Raw genomic sequence first — 10,223 nt, 5'->3', positions numbered from 1 at the left:
GGGCAATGCTTATGTTCTTAATAAACATCTGTGTCCTAACAGACTGATGTTGGGATTTACACCTGCTACCTAAGTTTCAGAAGAGTGTTCCTATTGAGAGTACTACACTACTGGGATTATGAAAGGTTACTACTCTAATCATCAGTGCTTCAGGTCCTCCCAGCTGTATTTGCGTAGTTTTTCAATGATGACATTCCCTATGTGCGGTCAAGCGTTGTCGTGAAGAATGAGTGGCCCAGCCAAGAGCAACTGAGGTTGAGTTTTGTGCATTTTTCTGCAAAAAAATCACGATAATACACTGCTGTGACACTTCTTCCACATGGAACTTTGTCATAAGCAAAAATCACCATTTGTTTGACTTTTGATTGAGCTCATCAAAATTTTTTTGGTCGTGGGGAAAATGGAGCTCTCCACTCATCATTGAAAAACTAGGCGAATAAGGCTGGGAGGTGTTACCTCATGCTCCCTACAGACCAGACATGAGTCCACCAGACTTTGACCTTTTTCCACAGTTGAAACAACCTATGCGTGGACATCGTTTTGTATCTCTGGAAGAGCTTTCTTCCGCCGTTTCCCAAGCCATTCGGCAACTGAACAAAAATGGTGTCTTGGATGGAATAATGAAGCTTCCCAGATGTTGGGACTCGGTCATTGCAAAGCAGGGGGACTAGTAAAGAAATACTTGAAAAAAAAAAATAAAACATGTAAATTAAAAAAAAATAAATAGTGTGCATTATTTATGAAATGACCCTCGTATGTCTGTCTTGACTAGACAATAAGCTCTAGTAAGTAGGGACCATGCATTATAAAGGCAGTTTTCATACTGTCTTAACACCTGCAAAGTTCATAAGTATATTTTACTAAGGATATGCATTTATTTTAAAACTAATAGAAAAATGCTTCTCAGCCTTTTGGCTAAGATCAAGTGTAGTATCTGTTCTTATCAATTTAATATCTGATATGTCCCTTATCTAGGGATGATATATTAAATTGATTTTTGGAATAGGAAGATGGAATAGGAGCTTGCTTCATCCACTCCTCATCTGGTATTCCAGTACATCCTGGACTGGTCCACCTCTCCCCAGCAAAAAGAAAAAGAAAATTCCAACTAAAAAGGTCATTTATTCAGCTTGTTTCCCTTTAAATTAATTGCATGACTGGCTTGACTTCTCATTTGTGCTATTCATTTTCAGCATCAATACAGTATATAGGACCAAAGACAGCTAAGCTGGTTTAGGAAGGGTAGAGGGAAGAAGCAGGAATCACTTTACCAATCGTGTTTAATCTTTTTGACATGTAGTGAAAAAGCCTATCCCTATCCGACAGCCCAAATCACATGGCTGATAATATCAGCAGCTCAGCTGGCAACTGAAACCAAGAAGAGTTTGCCAACATTTTATCAAGGTATAAAAAAAATTGAGAAATCAAATCATGCAAAGAACATAAAAAAAGTCTGCGAGAGAGAGAGAAGGAAAGGGAACAGGAGGGAGGAAAGATTGTTTTTCTCAGTGTCAAAGAAAAAGCAGCTTTTAAAATTCTCAAGGTGCTGTAGCTCTAGAGACAGATACTGTATTCTGCACAATCAGTGATAAAGAGCACAGAATTCGATTGTTAAAACAGGCAGTATAGTTTCTTTCTCAGTATTGCCTCTGTGGTGGATGCCTGCCAGCAAACTTTAAGCAAGGTTTAATAGAAATAGATGGAAAACACCATTATTAGTGGAAAAGTTCTTGCCTCATTGACTATTCGGAATCAGAATAGACCTAAATGAAATAAAGCTTTTGGAATTCAAAAATGAGGCACAAGTCAGTTGACCTGAACATGAAAGGAACGGAACTTATTGCTATGAACAATACTACTTTTTGCTAGTGGACTGTTCACAATTTTTCAAGATTTAACTATTACCTCCTTTTACAAAACTGCGAAAGCGGTTTTTTAGTGCAGGCCAGCGTGCTGAATGCTCTGCACTGCTCCTGAGTGGTAGGAGCAGCGCAGAGCATTCAGCGTACCAGTTGGCGCTAAAAACCGCTTTTGCGGTTTTGTAAAAGTGTGTGTGTGTGTGGGAGGGGGAAATGTGTGAAGGGGTGCCTACAAGCTTTGCAGCAACATGGTCACTTAGAACAATGCTCCTCAGAACAATGCTCCTCAAGTATTCGTCTCAAGTGAGCTGATTAACTTTGTAGCTGGATCAGCTGTTTTATATCTCTTAAGCTGCCATGAGCTAGTTCTGGAAATTAGATTTTGCAGAAGCATATGTTGCGAGGGGCGGAGCCTGACTGCCACGGAGGTCACACGCATGTTTTAACGGCTCCCTCACACCGTACCCGACTTTTACATCAAAGTGCCTTTTAAGAAATATAATTAAAAATCGCCGCTACCGCCGACTTTGCTTTAAATTCAGCGCATGCAATGTCGCCTCCGAAACCAACGAAAACGGAGCCTGTCGCACCCGCACCACTCAGCGGTAAGAGGCCCAAGCCCGACCCGAGCACGCCGGAGAAAATGGCGCTGAAGGGGGACGAGGCTTCATTCGACCTGCTCCTAAGAGAAATGCGCTCCATTCGCTCAATAGTGCAGGAGCAGGTCGAGGAAACAAAACTCCTTAGAGGGGAGATTGAGGCGCTTAACTCCCAGTTCGTCGACACGCGCCACCGCCTCGACGCCCTAGAAGAGAAAACGGCGGAGCTACAAACCACACAAGCGCTGGTACAAAAGCATGACAAAATGATCACCACTCTGCAACGTGACATTGAGGATCTTTCTAATCGCAGCAGAAGGTCTAATCTGAGGATCATTGGATTACCTGAATCAACAGAGGGCTCTGACATGATCTCCTTCCTGTCTGACTTTCTGCCTAAAGCACTGGGACTAGCTTTCTCTCCTCCATTGGAAATAGAACGTGCTCACCGCGTGCCTTCTCATCTCTCTGCACATGCTACTGCTCCTCGGCCCATTGTGGCTAACCTGCTTAGATTTCAACACACGCTGCAGATTCTTACAGCTGCAAAAGCTAAACCCCAGCTGCTTCACCAGGGCAGGAAATTCTTCATTGTTCCAGATCTGGCTAAATCTACAGCATTGAAGAGAAAGGCATTTCTGTCTCATCGCCAGGAGCTCAAAGACATAGGAGCCAAATATGGTCTTATGTATCCGGCCAGGATGAAAGTAACCTACAACAACCATACTACTTCATATACAGATCCGGATGACTTAGCAGCCTTTCTTGAATCTTTAAAAATGCGCTGACATGTAGATCTGCTGATGGTTAAATCTGTTTTTTCTCCTCTATTGTTGTAAATGTATTCAATTGTATTTTCTGAAAGGCACACCAGTTTCATGTTATTGCTATTATATGGGTATGGGGTTTGCTTGTTGTTTCATCTGTGTTATATCTCTGTGCTCACAGGAGCACCCTTGAATTGTTTTACTACATGCACAGTAATGTGGTCTCTTATGACTTCATTGCGTGCTGACACCTCTAGCTTTCTCTCCTTTTCCTCTTTTTTCCTCTTGTTTTTCTTTTCTCTGCTCTTTGGCAGGAGTGTCTTTTTTATGCATCTCCCTTGTTATCTGTTTTTTCTGAACATGGGTAACATTTGCTATATTACAGTAATACTAACTAAGGCTTATGGCTGACTTACATGTTTTTTCTTTTAATGTGAATGGCTTGAACCACCCCATTAAGAGGAAAAAGATAGCTAATTATATTTCCAATAAACACCCAGATGTGGTTTTTCTACAAGAGACCCACCTCCCGCCTGCTGCCGCTCTAAAATTCCAACTCAAGGGATATTCCACTCATTTATATTCTACTGCGACTCAACGTAAGAAAAATGGTGTATCAATATTGTTTAATGATAAACTTTCTCCTGTCATTCATTCCTCTAAGACAGATACAGAGGGCAGATGGTGTTTGGTGCATGCTGCGTTGCACTCGGTGGACTTTGTGCTCCTTAACATATACGCTCCAGTTTTAGATCACCCAGAATTTTTCCAAGATCTTCAGCTGGCACTGGTAGAATATGGATCATGTTCTCTAATACTAGGAGGCGATTTCAATCAAGTTCAAGATATTTATATTGATAGATCATCATCCTGTAAACCTTCAAAATCCAGGTCCTTCGCAGCCTTACATGCCCTCAAAGACACTTTTTCTCTTGTGGATCCATGGCGTCTGTTCAATCCAAAGGGTAGGGAGTATTCTCACTTTTCACCACCACACAATACATATACAAGAATTGACTTCTTCCTGCTATCATCCTCTCTTACTCATGATCTGACGAACACCATCATTCATCTGATTTCTCTTACAGACCATGCGGCCATTTCTCTGCACCTACTTCTCTCTGCTCCTCGCAAAGAATCCTCTTCTTGGAGGCTAAATAACACCCTACTCTTAGATACTGAAATAGCTGACAAAATCAAATCCTTTACTACTGAATTCTTTGAACTTAACTCTAAAGATCCTGAGATTTGCCCTTCAATTGTTTGGGAGGCCTACAAAGCCTCACTTAGAGGTGAATTGATCAAACTTGCCTCTTGGAAAAAGAAACAATCCATGCGAAAAGAGAAGGACTTAGAATCTTCTATCAAACTGTTGGAATTACAACATATGTCTGACCATCTTCATGACCCATCTATACATCAACGTATTCAAAATCTTAAATACGAATATAATACTTTGGTCTCTTGCACGGCCAGGCGAGACATTTTTATCTCAACCTCGGGTCATTACATGGGTGACAACCTCATGGATCGTCCTTTGGCTAGATATCTTAAAACTAAATCTAAACATTTGCATATTACTGCTGTTCAAGACCCATCGGGGCAGATGGTCAAGACCAGATCCCTGATTTCCTCTCAATTTGAAAATTTTTATGCTACCTTATACAAATCCGAATATTCTGCTTCTGATTCTGGGATAGACTCTTTTCTTGCTTCTCTGGTTCATCCGTCCTTATCAGACTCTATAAAAATGGAACTAGATTCTCCTATAACTGTATTGAGATAGAATCTGCAATTTCATCCCTACCCAATGGTAAAGCCCCGGGTCCCGATGGCTTCACTAACGAGTTTTTCAAACAATTTCGCACTCTTTTAGCCCCTCAGCTTCATACTTATTATGAATTTCTTCACTCCACTCCAGATAAACAATTCAATTTTACTGAGGCCACCATAGTAGTCATTCCCAAGCCTGATAGAGACCCTACCTTGGTTAAAAATTTTCGCCCCATTTCTCTTCTTAATTTAGACTATAAGATTATGGCAAAACTTCTTTCATTGAGACTTAATAAAGCGATCCCCTCACTAATCCACAAAGATCAAGTAGGATTTATTAAGCAAAGGTTTATAGGTGATAACATACGCCTCTTCCATCATATTAATGCCCACGCTAAGACACTTTTAGATCCTGTAATTGGTTTGGCTATCGATGCCAAAAAAGCCTTCGATCGTGTGGAGTGGCCATTTCTTTTCCGAATCCTGAAGTGGTATAATTTCGGTCCATTCTTCACGGAGTGGGTTGAAACCTTGTACCGACAACCCACAGCCCGCATTTTAATCAATAATTCTCTTTCTAATAAGTTCTCACTCCACAGAGGTACTCGCCAAGGCTGCCCACTCTCACCTTTATTATTCAATTTAGCTCTGGAACCTCTCCTTTCTGCCATTCGTCAATGCCCCACAATTAAAGGCATTTCCACCTCTACTCGCCATATTAAATTGGCGGCGTATGCTGATGATGTCCTTCTTTTTATCCGGGATCCTGTTGGTTCTCTCCCTGCTCTAATTAACATTGTCTCTCAATACTCCCTGCTCTCTGGATACTCAGTCAATTGGGAAAAATCGGAGATCTTTCCTTTTAATGATCACATCTCTCCTTCAGATCTCACTCAATTTCCCTTTCCATGGTCGCGCGGGGCTGTGAAGTACCTGGGTGTTTTAATACATAAAGATCCAGTTCATGCTCAAGATCTAAATATATCTAAAATTAAAAACTTAGTCATGAGCACAGCATCTCGCTGGTCCCCACTTTATCTGTCTTGGTGGGGCAGGATCGCTTCTATTAAAATGACTCTTGCCCCCCAAATAAACTACACCCTCTCAATGCTCCCATCTCTATGCAGAAAGACATTTTTCCATTGGCTGAATACAAAGATATCTGAATTTGTTTGGAGTAAGAAAAAGCCTCGTATTGCTCTCGCTAAGCTGAAGGCCTCTAAGGTTAATGGTGGTCTAAACTTACCAGATTTTTATCTTTACCATATTGCATCAATGGCCAAATATGGAGCTTATTGGATAGTTGATCCATGTCCCCAGGATCCACCAGCCTGGTTTGAGATGGAACGCTTTTTATGTACACCGTTACATGTTTCCTGTTTGACAACAGTTCCAGTCCCTAGACATCTGAGGAAGTACCCCCTGTTGAGTGCAACGCGGCATGCCCTTCATCTACTGGATGTGATAGCAGAGATTTCAATTAAGGATAGCCCATTCATGTCCATCTGGAATAACCCTAAACTCCGAAATAATGGGAAGTCACTTTCATGGAAACGGTGGCAGCGGGCTGGGTTGTGGTTTCCTTACCAAATAACTTCTCTAACTTCTCTAGTTCCTTTTGATACACTCTGCTCTGTCTACTCACTGCCTCCTTCCACCTATTCACAATGGCTTTCCCTTACTGGAGCAATATCCTCTGTCTCTACGGTTTGATTTTCTGTCATCCATTCACACTATACGCCACTGGTCCATATTGGCTATATCAAAAGGTAAAGCAATATCTTTATTTTATAGTATTCTAAGAGATCGTTCCTTCAAATTTTCCTCTCACTCCATGAAACATTGGGAATCTATGCTGACAACCCCGCTCTCGGAGGTTGACTGGGATCTTTTTTGGTCCTCGACAAATCGTCCTCTCCTATCCTCCAGAGTCTCACAGTCAATGTTCTTCATCATGTGGAATGCAGTATGGACTCCTTTTCGGATGTGGAAAGCTAACCTAAAACAAGACTCGTTATGTTGGAACTGTACAAAAGAAGCCGGAACCCTTGATCATATGCTTTTCCACTGTACTCCAGTTCGCTCCTTCTGGACTCGCATTTGGGACACCATAAAACACATCACTGGCTGCTCGGATGAAATCTCCTTGGACATCATAATTCTTCGATCTCAACATCCCTGCTTTGCTCTTTCGATTTGTCCTCCTAAACTTATTGATACTATGTTTGTGACTGCCCTTATGCATATCTTGAAAAACTGGAAGACCTCTTCGTTATTAGATTATACTTTTTGGTGGAACTCTTTGAGCATGTATCACAAATTTGAATCTTATGCATATGAAAAGAAAAATATAGCTCGACTTTCCATGAACTTGGTGCGATGCAACTCACCTTGGAAATTCTTAGACTCCTATGTCCGTTCAACCTCATAGACACTCCTGTCCTCTTCTTCTCTTCTTCTCTCTCTCTATATTTTTATTTTCTTCTCCTTCTTCTTTTAGTTCCTTTCCTTCTCTTCTTTTTCCATTTTTCTCTCTTATTCTCTCATAGGCAGTTCAAATACTCTGGATTTCTTCTTAGAATGATTGATCCAACTACGGTGGACTGTAGCTGACTAGGTGTATTATTAAGTGATTTAGCTTAAATGTCTTGATTTTGGATTTGTACTTGGACATGTATTTGGACTTGTATCTGGACTGCTTTTTGTATTTCTTCATAATACCAATAAAAATATTGAACTAAAAAAGAAGCATATGTTGCAGTAGTGAAGTCTGATTTCCCTTACCTTGCAGGATGTCTGAGTCCAAAGGAAGTAACATATCTCTGCATAAGGGTAAAAGGTCATGGACTAGATATACTGCCTTTTTGTGGTACAGCCAAGATGGTTTACGTATCATACTATATGCCAGTACTTTCTCTGGCCCTGGTGGGCTGAAAATCTACATTTTTATACTTGAGGCAATGGAAAGGGATTTGATATACCACCTTTCTATGACTATAATCAAAATGGTTTACATTTATATACAGGTACTTATTTTGTACCTATGGCATATTCTATGAGTGATGCCTAAAACATCAGTACCAAAAAAAACAGTGCTTAACACGCAATTTATAGAATCAAGCGTAGCATTCGTGCATGTGACTAATGTTTAGGTGCAACTATCTATGGTAATAACCAAAATTCAATATCTACAGAAGTGTATAATATTGGCTGAATATACAAAATCACTTCCTTATACACATTAGTACTGCAGTCCTGCAGAGTTCTTTATGCCATGCCTCAGAGACCACGTATTTCAGCAACTTGTGCTAAATGTTTGTGGTGGTCAAAGTCTCAATCATTGGCAGATGGCAGTTATAAGTACAGTTTTAAGTTCAATTTAATTTATATCAAAGAGGAATTTACTCTTTAAACTACATTTAGGTTGTCTCTTAATATGCATGTAATAACATCTTTTTAAGCCACAAATATCATGAGAATTGTGAAAATAGTGCCTATACTTTAAATTAAAGCACTTATCTTAGATCAGTCTGTGCACTGCTTTAGTCCCTACGGGGGCCACCGTTTCACCTGGAGTGGCTTCTTCAGGGGAAAACGTGGACAGTGCCTGTAACAGAAAATAAAGGCTTGAAAAATGCATTTTAACATTATTCAGACATTTGTGAGAACATTTAGTTGTTAAATTTTAAGTCTATGTGTTTGTGTGTGTCAGCAAACTTACGAGAATGAAATTGCTCACAGCGTACAATTCTCCAAAAATGGCGTCGGTAACTAACTAAATTAAGCCATTTAAATAACCAGCTGGGTACATGCCGGTACCGCGTCAAAAACGTCGGATACGTCATGACGTCAACACAGCTGAAAGAGGTCCGAAAATCCAAAAAAAAAAATTTTTTATCTTCAGCCAAAAAAGGCCGAGAATTGCCGGAAGTGATCCACATATACACAAAATATAAAAATCAAAGATAAACAGATCTGTTAGAATTACAGTAAAAAATGATCCAAAGTTTGTCAATAGTATGGTGACCAGTCAATCTTGTCGTTTAAACCTGTAGGGTGTAAAGATTGTAACGTGAATATCCAGTATGTTTCACGTCGCTTTAAAGCTGTCACTCTGTCACCTCCCCTGTCATTCTTTTTGATGACATCAATAATCAGTCCCTTGAGATTGTTGAAGGAGTGGGAGGCATCTTTACAGTGCTGTACAAGTGGTTCCTTATATTGCAATCGTTTTATATTCGATTTATGTTCAGCTAGACGTGTTTTAAATGGTCTTGTCGTCATGCCCACATAAATCATCGGACAGGAACATACAATGACATAAATGACATGCTCTGTTTGGCATGTACTGAAATGTTTGATTTTGTAACTGATCTGAGTAAGAGGATTCACAAATTCTTTAGATGGAATAGAAAAGTCACAATATATACAGTGGCCACACTTGTAATGACCAGAAGGTATTGTCAACGAGTCCTTTTTTTGTACACCAGAGTTGGTAAAAAATTCTTTTAAATTCTTTCCCCTAGAGTAAGCAAAACGTAATCTCCTTTCATTGAAGCTGGGAAGCGATTGTACAATTCCCCAGTGTTTCTTAATGATTTTGGTTAGTTGTGAACTATTTGATGAATGTTTTAAAACACATGTCATAAATGTGTCAACCTCACTTTCTGTTTTGTAGTCCTCTAAGAGTAAGTCTCTGTTATTGTACTTGGCCCTTCTATACGCATTTTTTATAATCTGCGAAGGATATCCTCGTGCTTTCAATTTATTGCTCAGAGATTTAGCTTGTATTTTATATTCAGACTGTAATGTACAGTTGCGTCGCAACCTGAGCATTTGTGAGAAGGGGAGACTATTCTTCAGGTGCTTGGGATGACAGCTGGAATATTCTAAAAACGTGTTTTTAGCTAACGGTTTCTCATATGTGCGTGTGCTAAACATTTGTTGTTCAATGGTAATTTCAATGTCAAGATAGTGTATCCGTTTCTCAGAAAATGTAAAAGTGAATTGAATGTTATTGTTACAGGTATTCAACCATAACACAAATGCTTTCAATTGAATGTCGGATCCTTTCCATAGGAGAAAAACATCATCTATATACCTCCACCATACGTAAATCAAATGTTCAAAGGGAGATTGTGTAATCCAATTGTTCTCAAATGCTATCATGAACAAATTGGCCACTGAAGGGGCAAAGGTTGCCCCCATGGCCACTCCTTGGATTT

General features: G+C 40.0%; 1 non-coding gene across 1 annotated transcript; it reads left to right on the top strand.

The window, feature by feature from the left end:
• Window positions 1–895: 895 nt before the first annotated feature.
• LOC117367327 lies at window positions 896–1,080 on the top strand. The gene has a single exon (XR_004540746.1). It is a non-coding gene; the product is annotated as a U2 spliceosomal RNA (small nuclear RNA).
• Window positions 1,081–10,223: the final 9,143 nt, after the last annotated feature.

This window comes from Geotrypetes seraphini, chromosome 9 (genome assembly GCF_902459505.1).
Source record: "Geotrypetes seraphini chromosome 9, aGeoSer1.1, whole genome shotgun sequence".
NCBI lineage: Eukaryota > Metazoa > Chordata > Amphibia > Gymnophiona > Dermophiidae > Geotrypetes > Geotrypetes seraphini.
The sequence above is the reverse complement of the archived record's forward strand: the minus strand, read 5'-3'. Positions and strand labels throughout refer to the sequence as shown.